The 18,974-nt window shown below is 32.6% G+C and overlaps 1 protein-coding gene across 6 annotated transcripts in view; it reads right to left on the reverse strand.

The window, feature by feature from the left end:
* The window catches only part of Hipk (Homeodomain interacting protein kinase), a 220,834-nt gene that overhangs the window by 173,995 nt on the left and 27,865 nt on the right, over nucleotides 1–18,974 (reverse strand). The window contains exon 1 of one of the 6 annotated variants that reach the window (XM_075305029.1): nucleotides 14,186–14,674. The exons of 4 other annotated variants lie outside the window; for them this stretch is intronic. The gene's annotated coding sequence lies outside the window, so the exon portion shown is untranslated. Of the gene's footprint in view, nucleotides 1–13,949; nucleotides 14,675–18,974 lie in introns of those variants that run through there. One more of the 6 variants, XM_075305028.1, reaches the window with a different exon arrangement.

An 18,974-nucleotide genomic window follows, 5' to 3' on the forward strand; every position in this document is an offset into this window, starting at 1 on the left:
ATATATATATATATATATATATATATATATATATATATATATATATATATATATAGATATATATATAATATATATATATATATATATATATAGATATATATATATATATATATATATATATAATATATATATATATATATATATATATATATATATATATATATATATATATATATATATATATATATATATATATATATATATATATAATATATATATATATATATATATATATATATATTATATATATATATATATATATATATATATATATATATATATATATATATATATATATATATATATATATATATATATATATATATATATATAATATATATATATATATATATAATATATATATATATATATATATATATATATATATATATATATATATAATATATATATATATATATATATATATATATATATATATATATATATATATATATATATATTATATATATATATATATATATATATATATATATATATATATATATATATATATGTATATATACATATATTATATATATATATATATATATATATATATATATATATATATATATATATATATATATATATATATATATATATATATATATATATATATATATATATATATATATATATATATATATATATATATATATATATATATATATATATATATATATATATATATATATATATATATATATATATATATATATATATATATATATATATATATATATATATATATATATATATATATATATATATATATATATATAATTTTGCGAGGTTTCGATGTGGAAGCAGCATACTCGTAGAATTATTGTAAAACTTTTGTTCCTTTTCTTTGGTGGTGCACAATGTTGTATTCCTTATTTATTACGTATGAGTTTTGGGCACATTCCCCGGAACTAGTAAAATAAAGATATATTGAATGACAATATTAAGGAAAATTGTTTGCTCAAACTGTCTTACCATTTGTATTTGTTTTCAATTCAATTTCCTTATTTCCGAGCAAATATATCCTGTTCTTCAAAATTAAAATAAAATTTTCAATTTAACTGGTGAATACTTTTGACATTTGATAGATTTTCAAATAATATTCGGGCTTCATAACCGAATGTTGAAAATTTCTTATAAATGCTATTTCCATCATCAATAGTCGGTGCTCATTACCGAATATTAGTTTTAAATAACTACTTCATGCCAGTTGTGATAATCATTGGGGAAATAATTTATTGTAGACCAATAGTGTTGGTTGACACAACCATATACTTTGACTCGGAACTATCTTACCGTACAAAGCACTTTCATTCTTTCTAAGGAAAAGTATACTTATTGCAAACACCGAATATTTAGGGACTCAATTGAAGATGTGTTATAAGAACGAAGATTTTGCAGCTATAATGGAATTTCAACTATATTCTAATAAGTGTGTTTCCTTAAGTTTTGAAAGGATTGAATACTTCATAGTAGGAATATAAATAAATAAAATAAATAAATTTATCATTTTATAAGAAACTAAATTTGAAGAAACTTGGTTTTAGTTCGCTTTTTGTTTATTTTTACGAATGCTTTGTTATCAGTGAATAAAATTTTCTTGTTCAGTAGTAAATTCTTATACCCAGCGAAGAAAACAGTATTAGTAAAATTACATGCCTTATTCTAGTTAATGAACTATTCCTAACTGCTTTCAGTTTAGGATTTTTTTACTGAAACAAGTAAATTTTATTATTTGACACAAAAATTTAACTGAATGGAAATAAAATGGCTAAACTAAATTGATGAACATTTTTTCCTTTAATTTCGAAGACACTTTTTTCTGGGTGAAGTAATTGTCCTTAAATTAACTGAAATATTGAAACTTTACATTTAAGATAAAAACGCTTCAAATATAGGCTAAGACTTATTTTGAGGATTTAGCGTCTTTGGTTTAAAGTTTTTTTTTTTTTTTGGAATTAAGAAAACAGTTTTTACTGTGAAGTATCCGTTATAATTTGGATTTTTAAACTGGCATTTGTACGTGAGTACTAGGGCAGTCATTCGGGATCGATGTTTATAAATCCCGGGATTCGGGATTTCAAAATATTGAATCGCGGGATACCTGATTTTCCGGGATTTTTAAAGTATCGTAAGTAATAACAATCTAAAGCGCCAAAAAATAGGTTAGTTTAATTCAATGTTATTAACAAAAGGTAAACATAAGGGTAAATTAAAAAGCAGTTTCAAATTGCTATCATACTTCAAGAACAATTAGACCAACTCGACAATAAGGTTGGTATTAAGTTCGAGTTTAGCCGCTAAAATTGCTAAAGTGAAAACTAAGTCAGTAAAAAAATGGCATAAAATTATACATATTTGTTGCAAATTTTATTATAACTTGATGGGGAATAGCCCAAAGCAAATTTTCACGAAGTTTGTATTCCTTCAAGTGGATTAATTAAGAAAAGTAATCGTGAAAAAATGGCGATTTTAGCGGCTAAACTCAAACTTAATACCCACCTATAGGAAGAAAAGAAAAAGAAAATATGAAAAAAATAAATTAAAAAACAATTTCATAACGCTGTCTTACTCAGCCAAACATTTTAAGAATTATGATTAGAAGAGATATATTCGTACACTTGCGTTAATCCTTTTGTTTTTCTTCGTTTAAAGTAACTCCTTAAAAATATCAAGGCATCCAAATTTTTATCAGATAAACGCGATCTTGTCATATTGTCGATGTATCATTTACCATTGCTTTTTATTTTATGTGGCATGAATTCCATTTAAATGAGAACCTTATCGTTTACTTCGGTTTCGGATGAAATTGTGCTGTTTATAATATACCTCATGTACAATAAATTCTTACTCAATGTATACCATAAATGTTTATTAACTCAATTTGTCGGGTATGAAATCTAAGGGCCTTTGCAATCCAATTTATTAATAAATAATGCTAAAAAGCCACAAATTTAACAAAATGGGTTTATTTTTTCGAGATCCCGAAAAATCCCGGGATTTATCCCGGATGACAGCCCTAGTGAGTGCCTTTAATAATAAACCGCGAAAAGAGAATGAAAATCTGATAAATGAGATCTATATCCTAATTTTGATTTTGTTGGTCCTAGATTTAAAAGCAGATAGATCGCTAAAACTCGGAATCAATACCAAAATCTTTAAGGGAAGGTCAAAAGCTTTGGATCCAAGTAAACTTTTTTTTTGAGTACATAAAGCATTTACATTGATGCCTGTGTAGATATACTTTTACAAATGTCACATTTAAAGTTAAAATCAATAATTTCATTTAAAATGTTTCATGTAAAATTTAAACAGTCCAAAATACAAAATTCTATGTATTACAGCCCCAGCCAAAAACAAAATAAAAACTACGATGAAACATTTTTTTTTTCAATTCATTCCATAAATAACATAACAAACGCATGAACACATCAGAGCAACAGAGTTTTTGCCAGGCCCGAAAATAAACGGCGAAACAAAATCACAACAAAATATTTTGCTTTAAAAGAGAACGAGAGAGCCAGAGACATAGGCGGCGCACACAGGCCCACACAAGCACACTTATACGCCCAAAATAAGACAGCCGCAACCAAAATTACGAAAAGGCAAAAATTTCACAAAAAGCCGGTTTGTTTTGAACAAAAACAAAATATTGGACAAATATATGTATGTATGAGGGGATGGATGTTCGTTCATCCGCCCGACTATAGTACAAATGGATGTGTATTATTGTTGCCGTTGTTGGGTTCTACTCACAAACAAACGCAAAAGCAAAACACGCAGTATTGTTCACCAGAGCGCTAAGGCGGACAGGCAAACTGACAAAGTAAAATCCAAGTGAGCCAAAAATACAGCCTAAGTCAACCAGCTGTAAACAACTGGCTTAAACCCAACATCATACATACACGCACACACATACACAAACCATGTTCACCAACCTTCTATGCATAAGGCCTTTAGATATCGACAAAAACAACAACAACAACAATGTTGTATATACTACGATTGTACCAAACTGAGTAATATCCAGAGTTGCCAAAAGACTGTAAAATTGAATTAGCAATTTAGTGGGAATCAACAAAAGAAATTTGTCCTTAATATTGTGTAAATTACGTATCCAAAAATCTAGATTGCCTAATCTTTCATTTTAGTTCTATATTTTTTGCAAACTATTTAATATTAGAATGAGATTTTTCGTCTGAAAAATCGATGTCTCATTCAATTTATAGATAATTTCTTTAATACAGAGATATTTGTCTTTACATTAGGTTAGGTATAGTGGCAGCCCGATATTTCAGGCTTACTTAGACTATTCAGTCCATTGTGATACCGCAGTGGTGAACTTCTCTCTTAACACTGAGTGCTGCCCGATTCCATGTTTAGCTCAACATGTCCGAGTCCAAACGGCATTCCACATTGCGGTGAAACCACTTAGAGAAGCTTTGAAATACTCAGAAATGGCACCAGCATTATTGAAAACCGCTGAAAAACTTTTTGGTCCTCGGTCGAAGCAGGGATTGAACCCACGACTTTTTGTATGCAGGGCGGGCAAGCTAACCGTTTCACCACGATGGCTCCCATCTTTACATTAAAAATTCGACTTATAACTTTAAACTCTGGAAAATATTGGATCAAACACTGAAAAAAATATTGAGCTAATATGGAAGTGTATGCAACCAACATTGTATGACACGCAATTTACATAATATTAAGGACAAATTTCTTTAAACTAATGAAATTTTAATTAAAAGAATGTTTATAATCTTTATTTCAAAAATTTTTTCATTGAATTTAGGACACAAATCTTGGAAATTTGAATCCCTCATTTAAAGTCGGCGGTCTTTGAAGTAAGGCAATTTTTAATCAAAGCAAAGAAAACGATTTTTAATTTAAAGAAATCGTCATTAAATTATTTGATATTTTGAATCTTTAGATTAAAGATAAAATCGGTTCATTTTTACATTTTTCACTTTAAAATATCCGTCATTTTTTGGATTTTTAAATTATCATTTGTTTCTACATGAATAGCTTTGCTAATATATCGCAAAAAGAGGGCGAAAATTCGACAAATGATATCTATATCTTTATTAATCCTAGATTTAAAGCCAGATAGGTCGCTAAATTTTGTCTGTATTTTGAAGAAGCCGTATCTTTGGCTCGAAATAAAAAATCTTTGAAACCAAGTAAACTTTTTTTGAGTGTAAGATGAAAACGTATGCAAACTGAATTTCAGAATATACACAATAATAAGACAAATTTCTGTAAAATAAAGAAATTTTAATTAATGAAATTCTAGACGCGAATCTTTGAAATTTGCGTCCCTCCTTTAATGTCGCTTTTTTGTTAGCAACACATTTTCCTTAATATAAAGAAAAAAACTGAGTTATTAAATCTTTGGAATAAAGATAAAAACGCTTCAAATACAGGCTAAGGCTTATTTTAACGAGTTTGCATATTTGGTTTCAAGTTTTTGTGACGAAAAAGGAATTTTGTTTATCTTGATGTATATGGTATAACTTAAATTTTTAAAACAACATTTATTTGCACATGAATAACGTTGTTAACATATCACAAAAAGAGAATGAAAATTCGATGAGGTCTGTATCCTAATTTTGTAGAGCCTTTATTTAAAGGTAACATAACAGGCTCACTAAAAAGAATCAGCATCTTTGGCTCGGAATCAATACCAAAGGCCATAAGGCAAGGTCAAAATCTTTGAATCCAAGTAAATATGCGCCTGCGTTCTCTCAGTCAAATTATGACAATAATGACCCAATACTTCGTCTGTTCTTCCAATTCAATAAGTATTTCTTCTTACTGGACCTATCTGAAAATCATACTAGAACTATTTTTAAATGCATAATATTATTTGTAAATATGTATCAATATGTAAGGATTATTTAATCTATAGTTATAGGACTCTACAGTTATAGGACTAAAATCTTGTTGTGAAGGATAATATGAGAAATAAATAATCTTCATAAGTTGGCAACAGTGGTCATTCTCTGTATACATATGTATCGACACATTAAGCCGGTCATGATGATGACGATGATGATCATAATACTCGTAGCTACAATGCCAACATGATTGAGGATTTTCGAAAGTGATAATTATGTTTTTGTTATGATGCGAAAGCCCAAAGGAGCGGGAGAAAAAAACACATTTTAGGATTATTATATGTAGCAGGTACTATAGATAAAAATTACTTTGTTTGGGAGACTGCAAAATATTATTTTTTATTTTCATAGTGATAGCTGCTTATCCATCTCGGGGCTTAGACAATTTCGAGCAACATCTATGGGACCCAACTAACTGCGTACACTTTACGTTTAGTGATGTACTCAAAAGGCTCTCTATAACTTTTGAAACTTTCAAAAGTATAGACAATGTCTAATGTTTAAGATTGCCAAAATATACATTTTTCCAGTGAATATTTTACTTTCCCACACAACTAGCACACGAAATAGTCGACTTTAAACAAACCAAATTCCCTTATATTATGAAGTATTCCCTTAATGGCAACTAAATCCGCTAATGTTTTCAAAATGTGCCCAATTTTTGTGTGATTAGTACCAAATTTTTGAAATTTCGTAATTTATAAATTTATGAAATTTGCTTATCCAGGAGGCTCAACAAGTAAAATCTGGGGTTTGGTTTAAAGTGTGATACGGTCAAAATACGTGAAACGCGTGTAAATCGGTGAAATCGTTTATTTAAAAAATCAAATTAAATTTCTTTTTCAAGTTCAATTAGTATAAAATTCAGGAAAAATATTCAGTTAGGCTTTCGCTTTTCCAAATCCGAATTGCCGGGCCTCACGCTTGACACCTGCCATCAGATTTTGTACAGCCACCTTGTCCACCTTCTTCGCCGCAGAAAGGCAGTTTGCCTTGAACTGCTGCTCGTCCTTAGCAGTTTTTTTGGTCTTCTTTAGGTTCCGCTTGACAATAGCCCAGTATTTCTCAATTGGGCGGAGCTCTGGCGTATTGGGAGGGTTCTTGTCCTTGGGAACTACCTGCACGTTGTTGGCGGCGTACCACTCCATGGCCTTTTTACCGTAATGGCAAGATGCCAAATCCGGCCAAAACAGTACGGAACAACCGTGTTTCTTCAGGAAAGGCAGCAGACGTTTATTCAAACACTCTTTCACGTAAATTTCTCGGTTGACAGTCCCGGAAGCTATGAAAATGCTGCTTTTCAAGCCACAGGTACAGATGGCTTGCCAAACCAGATATTTCTTTGCGAACTTTGACAGTTTTATGTGCTTGAAAATATCTGCTACCTTTCCCCTTCCTTTTGCCGTATAAAACTCCTGTCCCGGAAGCTGCTTGTAGTCGGCTTTGACGTAGGTTTCGTCGTCCATTACCACGCAGTCAAATTTCGTCAGCATCGATAGTCCGGCTCGTTTTTTGGCTCGATACACGGTTGTAGACGATACACCCAGCTTATTTGCGGCATCTCGGAGAGAGAGGTTAGGGTTTCGCTTGAAACTACCGGCAACTCTCTTTGTCGTCTCAGCTGCTTCCGGTTTTCGATTTCCCCCCGATCCAGACTTCCTGGCTGTCGACAAACGTTCCCCAAACACTTTAATTACATTTGTAACGGTTGATTTGACAACTTTTAGCGATTTTGCCAGCTTTGCGTGCGAGTAGCTCGGATTTTCGCGATGCGCGAGCAAAATTTTGATACGCTGCTCTTCTTGCTTGGACGACATTTTGACAACTGAAGAGTGAATTCCAAAATCAAAATAGGAGCAACATTCTACACACACACACCTTCAAAATGAGGGGTGTTCAGGTTTTTTAAATGCAAAATTGAAAGAAATACGTTTGACCGTATCACCCTTTATCTGATGGCATGATTGTTAATGTACGAAATTTCAACCGAATCGGATGAAATTTGCACCTCCAAGAGGCTCCGGAGGTCAAATCTGGGAATCGGTTTATACGGGGGCTATATATAATTATAGATGGATATGGACCCATTTTCGCATGTCTGTTAGAGATCACATACTAGCAAACCGTACAAAATTTCAACCGAATCGTATGAAATTTGTTTCTACAAGAGGCTCCTGAGGTCAATTCAGGGGATCGATTTATATGGCGGCTATATACTATAATTATAGACCAACTTTTTGCATGGTTGTTGGATGCCATATACACTGGTAGAAAAAGTTTCGTTATATTAATGAAATGTGTCATTAAAATTGAGCCAATGAAACAAATTCATTGATATAACGAAATTTTTCGTTATTATAACGAATTTTCTATTAGTCAATGAAACGTTTCGTACTATTAACGAACATTTTCATTGCCTTAATGAAAATGTTTCGTTATATCAATGAAAAATTTTCGTTGGCTCAATTTTAATGAAATTTTCTTTGTGTGTACTAACACGACGTATACAATTTCAACTGAATCGGATGAAGTTTGCTCCTCCAAGAGGATCCACAATCAAAATCTGGGGATCGGTTTATATGGGGGATATGAACCAATTTTTGAATGAATACCAAGGTCAATATCAGAGAACGGCTGCGACCTACCGCAACCGACCAGTTGCAATCTTAAAATACCAATTGGTAAAATGAATTTCAACCACCAATATCCAACGCAACCGAAGACTGTCGGCAGTTGTTAGTATGAGTGTTGGTCTCCCGAAAACAACGTAATAAAACAATTGGTTAACTCATAATTTAGCAGTTTGGTATTCTCTTCTTTGGCACTCTCTTAATTCTCTAAAGCTAATGTCAACTGCTGGTAGTTGTTGTTGAGTGCAATCAGTGTATGTATACCAGGGATGGAAAATGCAGTACTATAGTACTTTTTTCAATACTTTTTCACCCCGGTCAGTACCGTAGTACCCCCGCGAAGGATTTAGTACCTTTTGTGTAGACATTTTTGAGTCGATATCAGATTTATGGTACAATGGCTTTGACAAAATATTTTAATATTTTGAGAAAGTCTTTATCAACCTTAATTGCTAATAGTCTTTTACAAATATGGCAAAACAGACATGTTCATGTGGGAAGAAAATCTCGATTTTGTAAACGACATAGTCAAAAACAGGATTTTATTGAACTTCAAGAATGTTTTAGTCGAAAAAAGAATGCGATTCTATATTATCGATTTTTTATTTCGGTAGAAAATGTTGTCAAAATTTTATTTCTATATAGAATTTTTGCAAAATTTTATTTTTATAGAAAATTTTGTCAAAATTTTATTTCAATTGAAAATTTTGTAAAAATTTTATTTCTATAGGAAATTTTTGCAAAATTTTATTTATAGAAAAAATTTTGCAAAATTTTATTTCTATAGAAAATTTTTGCAAAATTTTATTTATATAGGAAATTTTGTCAAAATTTTATTTTCTTTAAAATTCAGTCCAGTGAAATTTTTGTTGAAATTTAGTAAAAAGTACCTTTCCGCTCAAAAAATACATTTTTTGTACTTTCTTAAAAATTGTATTTTCCATCCCTGATGTATACTACCACATTCGTTTTTTGTTTACCGAGCATTGCTACGATGCCGATTAGTTTAACACTGCAAACGAACATGGGTATATACTGGTGGTGTTTTTTTCTTACATTTGTATAAATGTAAGAGATCGTAGGGATCTATAAATGGAAAATCGATTAATCGATTATTCGAATTTTGACATGAAAATCTAAAAAAGTCGAAATCGATTACACTAGTTTACAAAAAAAAAATATGTACACTTGATGAAAATCAACTTTTCTTATGTATTTTGAGCTGCTGAATTCGAAATTGTTTTTTTAAACAAATTTACGGAAAAGTTTTTGAGATATCCCGTTATTTTTAAATTTTCGCCCGTTTTTCAGTAAACACGATATATCTCGGCCACAGAGAAATGCATTTTTGTGTGGGTGAATGGCTCATATTTGAATGATTTCACATCATTCAATTGCTTATAACTTTGTCATTTTTCGGTCGTTTTTCTTCTAGTTCGTCTTATTACTTACGTTAGAGTATCGTATAGACGACCATGAATAGATTTTTTTAATGGTTTATACTTTTCTGGCGGAAAAGGTCCATTGTAAAATACGATTTTTTTGAAAATTTTGACTATTCGCATTGATATTTTTTGAACCACTTAACTTATCACAGATCCAATTAAACACGATTATTCGTCATCTTATTACCTTTCATTTAAATACAAAAAATTGGACATTTCTAACTCGAGATATATCGTGCTTAGTGAAAAAAAGAGCGAAAATTTAAAAATAAAGGGGTATCTCAAAATGTTTAAACATTTTTTTTAATGTTCATCAAGTGTACATTTTGATTGTAAACTAGTGTTATTAACCTAAATATAATCGCAAAGTCGTTTTTAGATTTTGAACTATTTTTTAATTTTGACTATCAAAAATCGATTTTAATGTTTTATTCATTGGTTTCAATTAAATTGAAATGTACCTAGTTGTAAGGAAACGAGCACATATTTCTTAATTTTCATTTATAGAATTCTATCGCAAATAAGAACAAAAATTCCGATTTGATTAAATAAAATATCAAAACTTGCGTAACCCGACCCGCTTCGCTGCGCCTCCCGAATCATATTTTCGTTAACTTAGTCAACCATATTCTTCGATCTGAAAACAAAATTCGAAAAGGTTTGAAGTCTTTTAATGAGTAGGATCAGGGTAAGTCTGGCACAAAAACTGAAGTACGGATAAATCATCCATGGTTTCCATAAACGTGTCCCATACATTTCAAAAAAAATCAGACTACTTGCTTTTTCGTTTATATACAGAAATAGGGCGGTTATGCAGATGTAAAATGGACCGGTTTAACAAACGTCCCTTTCAACCAATTATTTGTTTTTTAATTGTTATGTATTCAAATCCTTGGACAATCTTCTACATTTCCTGTGAATTTCAAGCGTGGTTTGTCAAGAGGAGGTATACCTCTCCTCAACATACGGTCCAATAAATCGGAAAAACTTAAAGTACTTAAAAATTTTCCATATTAACTTTTGTTAAAGTGTTGGACACGGAGAACATGCGTTTCCCAAACATATGCCGGAAAATGAAGCACCCGCTACGTTGCCTGTCAACTTCATGCAAATTTAAGGTTTTTACTTAAAAAAGTCTGGCAGAAGACGAGGAAAAATCATAAAATTATTTACCGAGTTCCCATTTATCGACAATCCTCTACTTTCTATTTTCAAAAAATCGGGCAATAGGGAACCCCCCTCCTTTGCTCCTCCCCGACCAGATATCGTAAATTCACGTACCCTATATTAATTTCACAAACTACCCAACTTCACTACTCTCCTTCCCTAACCAGACATCGAAAAATCATATACCCTGTATAAATTTAATCTTCTCCCAATTTCAAGTAAATTGGAGAAGGATAGATTTTGCTCTATTTTTTTTTTTAAGGGACGTCACTTTCTCTGCAAATTGCAAGAAAACAGTGTGGGGAAAGGAGAAGGTTCCCGTCCAAATACCCAAAACTCAAGTACACCATATTGATTAATCGTTGTATCGCTCTTGAAGGGAACTATGTTGAATAATAACAAAATGTTGACAAAAAAAATGTGTTTTTCTTTGTTTGACCGGGGACTTATCAGCCAACCTGTTATATATATATACTTTATGGGGTCTCAGACAAATATTTCGATGTGTTACAAACGGAATGACAAAGTTAATCCATCCACCATCCTATGGTGGAGGATATAAAAATCATTGATACAAAATGATCACCATATTGACCAAGCCATAGTATGTTCTTACAATTAGCGTATTGTTTACATTGAATTTATTTAAAGAACTATTGATTTTAGGATTGTGGAACAATATTTATAACAATAAACAAACAAAGAATAGATTTAACATCACTAATATGATGGACTTTGTCCGTTCTCATGCAAATGTCTCATGTTTATTATACCCACCACCATAGAATGGTGATGGGGGTATAATAAGTTTGTCATTCCGTTTGTAACACATCGAAATATCGATTTCCTGGAAGTTTGTGTATCGGTACCCCTTATAAACCGGCCCTCCGATTTGAAGTCTAGATTCTAGAACTACAATTAGATGTGCTGAATATTGTTTGTATGCGTCCATGTTTTTGGCATAGCCCCCATAAGACCGATCTCCCGATTTAACTCCTTGAGTTTCTTGAAACCATAGTTTTTTATCCGATTTGCCTGAAATTGTAAATATACTGGTATTTTAGACCCACAAAAGCGCGTATCGGATTTATAGACCGATTTCACTTCTTGAGGGTATAGAAGGCGCACTGAATGCAAAATTTCCAGATTTTACTTCTAATAAAAATCTACATATATTAGACTTCAAATAGTTGAACTGATCTGCTTGGGAGAATATCTGTCATCAAACCCCCCTGAAATTTTCAAAGGTGTTGGGTATTTAAGATTCGGCCCGACCGAACTTACTGCTGTATATACTTGTTGTAATTCTGTGTGGTGTAACTTTCTGCCTTTTACACTCAAAAAAAGTGAACTCTCTATTTCACTAAAGCCAATTTAACTTTCGTGTAGTTCATGGAATAATTATGTTTGGAGAAAGTTTCCTCTACTCTACTAATTTTTTGTTAGTTAAATTAACTGAATCCGAGAAAAAAAAATATACACAAATGAACGATAAAGATTAACTAAATTCGTGTCTTCCACAAAATAGTTCAATATTTCTTTAAATTTGTACATTTTACTACCATTGCGTTCATCATGAACTTCGTATGTCACTAAAGACATTCTTGCAATTTTGAACTCCAATTTTTTCCTTCAAACTACAAAATTTTCTTTAACAAGTGAAAAAACTTAATTATGTCTAATAAATTTTCTTGAATTTGTCGAAAAATATTTACTTATTTTTATGACATCGGCGTGTTGCAGCGTTTGTTATACTGTTTAGTCAAAAATTTCTAAAAATATTCAAAATTTTCCAAAATTAACAAATTTTTTCTTCCTGGTGGGTTCACTGTTTTTTCAGTGTATCAAACATTGAGAGATATGATTAGATCTGGGCTTTTTGGTCAATTAGTTGTTTGTATGAATTAAATAAAACTAATTTATTTACCTCTATGTTGCCCTAAATCCTCAAAATCAATGCCTTATATATGTGTTACAATATATGGTTCGATCCAAAGAAGCCAATTTTGTGTTGTACCACAACCGAAGTAATTCGACAACAGCCTTTAGAAGAACTTTATAGGCAATCCATGGAAGAGAGGACGTCCTAACCGAAATATCGACCACATATATTTGTTTTCAGTGTAGTATTATATTAAGATTTCGATACGAAAACTGAGATATGTTTCTACTTTTATTCTGATACAGTATAGACGCTGATAAAAACAGATAACATTTGCAATGTCGAAGTACAAAAATTCATTAATATTTTTTATAAAATATTTTCAAATAAGCACATACAGACAATATGTTTTTCTCTCAGTGTAGCATTGTATTAAGTTATCGATATGAAAACTTGATTTACTCAAAATTATTTATTTCCAGTTTAATTCAAGCTGTCTGTTGTTATATGATTTTTCAAATGAAATATAAATTTTCCACTAAATGAAGACAAAACTACATAACTCTTTTTTGCTCGAAGTATGTGGGCGGCATGGACCCACTCCTGGTGATTAGAACTCTATAATGTTTGCTCGGCTATACTCATTTTCATGCACAACATTTCTCTTTATAAGGCCATAAAGCAATTTACAGCACTGACGTAGGTCGTGTCTGTGATATTGGTGGTTTTGGTTTGGGGATGGATTATAGAGGAGGTGATGTTGGTGATGATGACGACCGAGAGGCGAGCCTCAGCAGTTTTCTTCTTGTATCACCGCGATTCACACCATTCCCCAACAACCTTGTGGGTTTATAATCAAATAATAAAACGTTATACTTTTTTATAGACGTACATATAGACACAATGGGTTGGAGATCCATACCTGAGAGACAAATATTCGCCCATACACACAATTCCATATGGATGGATTTGGGACAGGTTGGCAAGCGGGCATAGATAGAGGGGGCTTACCATATTTATTAATGTGTGTATGAATGTATCCGTCTTCTATTTGTAATCAATCTATCGTATTCGTGACTCCAAATAAACGCGAATAACAACTGCGAATTGCAAGGCGACAAAAATGGTTTACAGCATTTAACCGGAGCAATCACTTACACATAGAGTAGCAGTACATCTCAGTATTGGTATGTTTGTATACACATATACCATTACGAAGAATACAAATGCGGGCGCGCGCACACACACTCACTCAATCACTCACTTTAACCGAGGATTCAATGGACGACGAACGACAGACCGAGCAACCGACAAACGACAGACCGTTAAATAAAATAACACTACCGTTGGTTGGGCGTTTGTGTGTGTGTGTGTGTGTGTGTGTGAGTATGTCAACTTGCGAGAGAGGCACAAAATATAAACACTTTGCTACAGACAGACTGTCGAACAAACAACATAAACACACTGTATTAACTACTTATGGTCGGTCTAGCTGTTGAGCTGTCACAGATGCCGTTGTTATTGTTGTTGAATTGTTTGCAGCTTTTACTGGCAACAGCAACAATAACAGATTGTAATGGAAAATAACACCGCAACGACGACGAGGCTAGTTTAGCTTTCCGTAACTGGTGTCCGTATACGTCGATGTTATGAATCACTCTGAATTGCGAAAAATTCATTGCAAAGCAATACCAACCAACCGAACAGTACAGAGAGTGAGCGGCTACGGTAGGTCGACGACGAGTTGATTGCAAAGAGTCAATGAGAAAAATAAGAACAACCCGAAAATTGCTGAGAAAATAAAAAGAGTAATTGCAAAAGAAGCACGACAGCCGCAATAACAACAAACAACATTGTTTGGGAGAAAATAAATTGACATATAGCCCCAATGGGGGTTGCCAGATCCGCGATTTACTTGTATGGAGGATTTAAAACAAAAACAACAAGATAATTGTGAAAATACTACTTGAGAAGAGACCTAAATATGGATATGGTTTTTGTTTTCACAAAAAGTTTTCATGATTTTCCTTAAAGTAAAGTAACACATTTTTATTTTAAAGAAGTAATTTTTAAAGTAACTTGAATATTTCCCAAATTCGAAACAGTTTACTGATAGTTTATCCAAGGAATTTGTTTTTTTTTTTTTTAGAACCAAATATGCACCAAAAAAATAAGCATGCTCGGTTCCGGATTTTGTCTTTACACTAATGATTTTGGTATTGATTCCGAGCCAAAGAAGCGGAGAATTTAAGTAAGGATACATTTAAGACACAATTTTAAATCGGAGTTTGCTTCTAGGAAACAAATTTTAATTTATTCGTTTTCAACCTTTTTCTTCACGTGCTTAAATTTCCAAATTTCGACTCGATTTTAAGTAGAAATTGTACCGTGTTTCAAGTAAAAACATCTTTAACCCATTAATGCCCAAAATGAAACTGCCGGACAAAAAATGATTTTACTGGTTTTTCTTAACTCAGTAACGACTAAATAAAAAGATTTAAATAAAAAACTTACACTTTTTAGGAAAAATGGTATCCCCATATGGGGACATTGAACAGATTAAGTATGAAATTCTCCAAAAATCTTCATTACCTGGTAATACAATTTTAAACTTTTTGGTACACATACAACTATTGAGAGTATTTTACGAAAGTTATTCGAATAATAACAAGAATATAACGCACTGAGTATGACACTTGTTTATCAACCAAGCGTCTTTGTTTATATGACAGTATAAAGCTGTCATACGTGTACTAAAATAACGGGTAGCTCATGTTGTTTGACTTTAAACAGGTGTCCTTTTATGGGGACAGAGAGCGGTAATGGGTTAAAATATAATGTTGAAAGTCATTTCCCATGTTTGAACGCTTTTTTGCACAAAAAGTCAACAAATTTAAAGACGATTTCAATAATTTTGAAGAATTTTTCAGAATTATTGAAGCTAAGTGCGCTCAAAAAAAAAGTTTACTTGGATCCAAAAATGTTTACCTTCCTTTAAGGATTTTGGTATTGATTCCGAGCCAAAGATGCGGTCTTTGGCTTCGACCGAACTTTTTTTTGTTACATATATTCCAGATATGTTCAGAAAATTCCAAAAAGATGTTCAACATTACATACTACTATATTAAATTTTTACTATGAACTGTAAAATGTGTCTTATCGTATCTTCAATACAAAGATTAAAAATATGAGTTATTTTAACAGTGCTTGATATAAACGAAATAGACTGTGTTGTTGGTTCAAAAATATTTTTTTTATTGAAAAAATAAAAGTTTTGTAACAAACGAATTTTGTCGGTACACGTTTTCCAAACGTTTTTTTTTTCTTTGCGTGTAGAACATGATATCCAAATTATAGACGATTACAATAATAATGAGGTATTAAACATGATCTATTAAAATCAAGATACCACAAAAACCAATGGCAAAACTCGAATCGTGGGTTCGATACCTGCTTCGACCGAACACCAAAAGTTTTTCAGCGGTGGATTATCCTACCTCAGTAATGCTGGTAACATTTCTGAGAGTTACAAAGCTTCTCTAAGTGGTTTCACTGCAATGTGGAACGCCGTTCGGAGTAGAGGTGTGCACGTGACACGAAATTGTCGTGACTCACGCGTGAGTCGTGAGTCACGCTCATGGCATCGGCGTGAGTGTGCGTGAGCGTGATTAACATACCAAAATGTCGTGCGTGAGCGTGATTAACATACCAAAATTTCGTGCGTGAGCGTGAGTCACGAAAATATTATCTTCGTGAGTGTGCGTGAGTAAAGATTTACGCGCACGAAAATAATCCCGCTCACCGACATAAAACGCTTAAGACTTAAATTCATTTACAATTTTAGTGACACCTGGGATGTTAAGAGTGTAATAACGCTCTCGATTTTAATAATGCTCGTGTTTTCAGACACGTCGCTAAGGTAAATTACTCAAAAAATTGTTCGTAAGTCACGACATTTTTCGTGAGGCACGATATTTTTCGTGAGTCACGGTATTTTCGTGAGTCACGACATTTTCGTGCGTGAGTGTGCGTGAGTACACATTTTCTTTTCGTGAGTGTGCGTGAGCGTGAGTCCTACCAAACAATATCGTGCGTGAGTAAGATTTTTCCATCGTGAGTGTGCGTGAGCGTGAGTAAAATACTACTCACGTGCACACCTCTAATAGAGCGTCTTTTGTGAAGCAACTTTTGTTATTGTGAAAAAAATGGAAAAAAGGAATTTCGTGTTTTGATAAAATAATGTTTTCTGAAGGGAAAGAATACGGTGGAAGCAAAAACTTGGCTTGATAATGAGTTTCCGGACTCTGCCCCAGGGAAATCAACAATAATTGATTGGTATGCAAAATTCAAGCGTGGTGAAATGAGCACGGAGGACGGTGGACGCCCGAAAGAGGTGGTTACCGACGAAAACATCAAAAAAATTCACAAAATGATTTTGAATGGCCGTAAAATGAAGTTGATCGAGATAGAAGAGGCCTTAAAGATACCAAAGGAACGTGTTGGTCATATCATTCATCAATATTTGGAAGCTCTGTGCAAAATGGGTGCCGCGCGAGCTCACATTTGACCAAAAACAACAACGTGTTGATGATTCTGAGCGGTGTTTGCAGCTGTTAACTCGTAATACACCCGAGTTTTTCCGTCGATATGTGACAATGGATGAAACATGGCTCCATCACTACACTCCTGAGTCCAATCGACAGTCGGCTGAGTGGACAGCGACCGGTGAACTGTCTCCGAAGCGTGGAAAGACTCAAAAGTCCGCTGGCAAAGTAATGGCCTCTGTTTTTTGGGATGCGCATGGAATAATTTTTATCGATTATCTTGAGAAGGGAAAAACCGTCAACAGTGACTATTATATGGCGTCATTGGACGTTTGAAGGTCGAAATCGCGACAAAACGGCCCCATATGAAGAAGAAAAAAGTGTTGTTCCACCAAGGCAACGCACCGTGCCACAAGTCATTGAGAACGATGGCAAAAATTCATGAATTGGGCTTCGAATTGCTTCCCCACCCAACGCAGTCTCCAGATCTGACCCCCAGCGACTTTTTCTTGTTTTCAGACCTCAAAAGGATGCTCGCAGGGAAAAAATTTGGCTGCAATGAAGAGGTGATCGCCGAAACTGAGGCCTATTTTGAGGCAAAACCGAAGGAGTACTACCAAAATGGTATCAAAAAATTGGAAGATCGTTATAATCGTTGTATCGCTCTTGAAGGGAACTATTTTGAATAATAAAAACGAATTTCGACAAAAAAAATCGTTTTTCTTTGTTAGACCGGGGACTTATCAGCCAACCTGTTATGCTAGACAAAAAAGTCGTTCGTATATTATAGACAAGAAATCTTTGTGTTTATGAATATAGTTTTTTCTTGTGCGTGTTTTTTATGAGTTAAAAAAACATGTTCTATCAAAATAATGCTATCCATTTTTTAGGCGCTCGTATCTTCAATTAAAAATATGAGTTATTTTTTAAGGGAATATGAAAATAAATGAATTGAATTCAACCAATAAAATTTTAATTGAACGAATTACAGCAATCCCTCGATTTACGTAGCCTCAGTTTACGTTGTTTCGATTTACGTCGTTGATTTTTTGCCCACTTTATCAGAAACGCCTTCCATAAGTAAAATAAGTATCAACGATGATGACATCGAAACATCTGAATTTCTTGCCGAAATTACTGAATTACCTTTATTTTTCAAGTATTTTATTATGTACACACACATACATACACTTAGTAGTAAGTATGAGCAATTTTCAATTCGGTTTACGTCGTTTCGATTAACGTCGTCAAATTCCCGAACCAATCACGACGTAAATCGAGGGATCACTGTAATTTTTAATGGATTCACGACGTGATTAAACCAATTTCAATTAACTTAAAACAATTCCAATTAAAATTTCATGATTGAAGTCAAATTTTTTTCTGTGTCTGCGTAGATAACA

This window comes from Haematobia irritans, chromosome 4 (assembly GCF_050003625.1).
Source record: "Haematobia irritans isolate KBUSLIRL chromosome 4, ASM5000362v1, whole genome shotgun sequence".
In the NCBI taxonomy this organism is placed as follows: Eukaryota; Metazoa; Arthropoda; class Insecta; order Diptera; family Muscidae; genus Haematobia; species Haematobia irritans.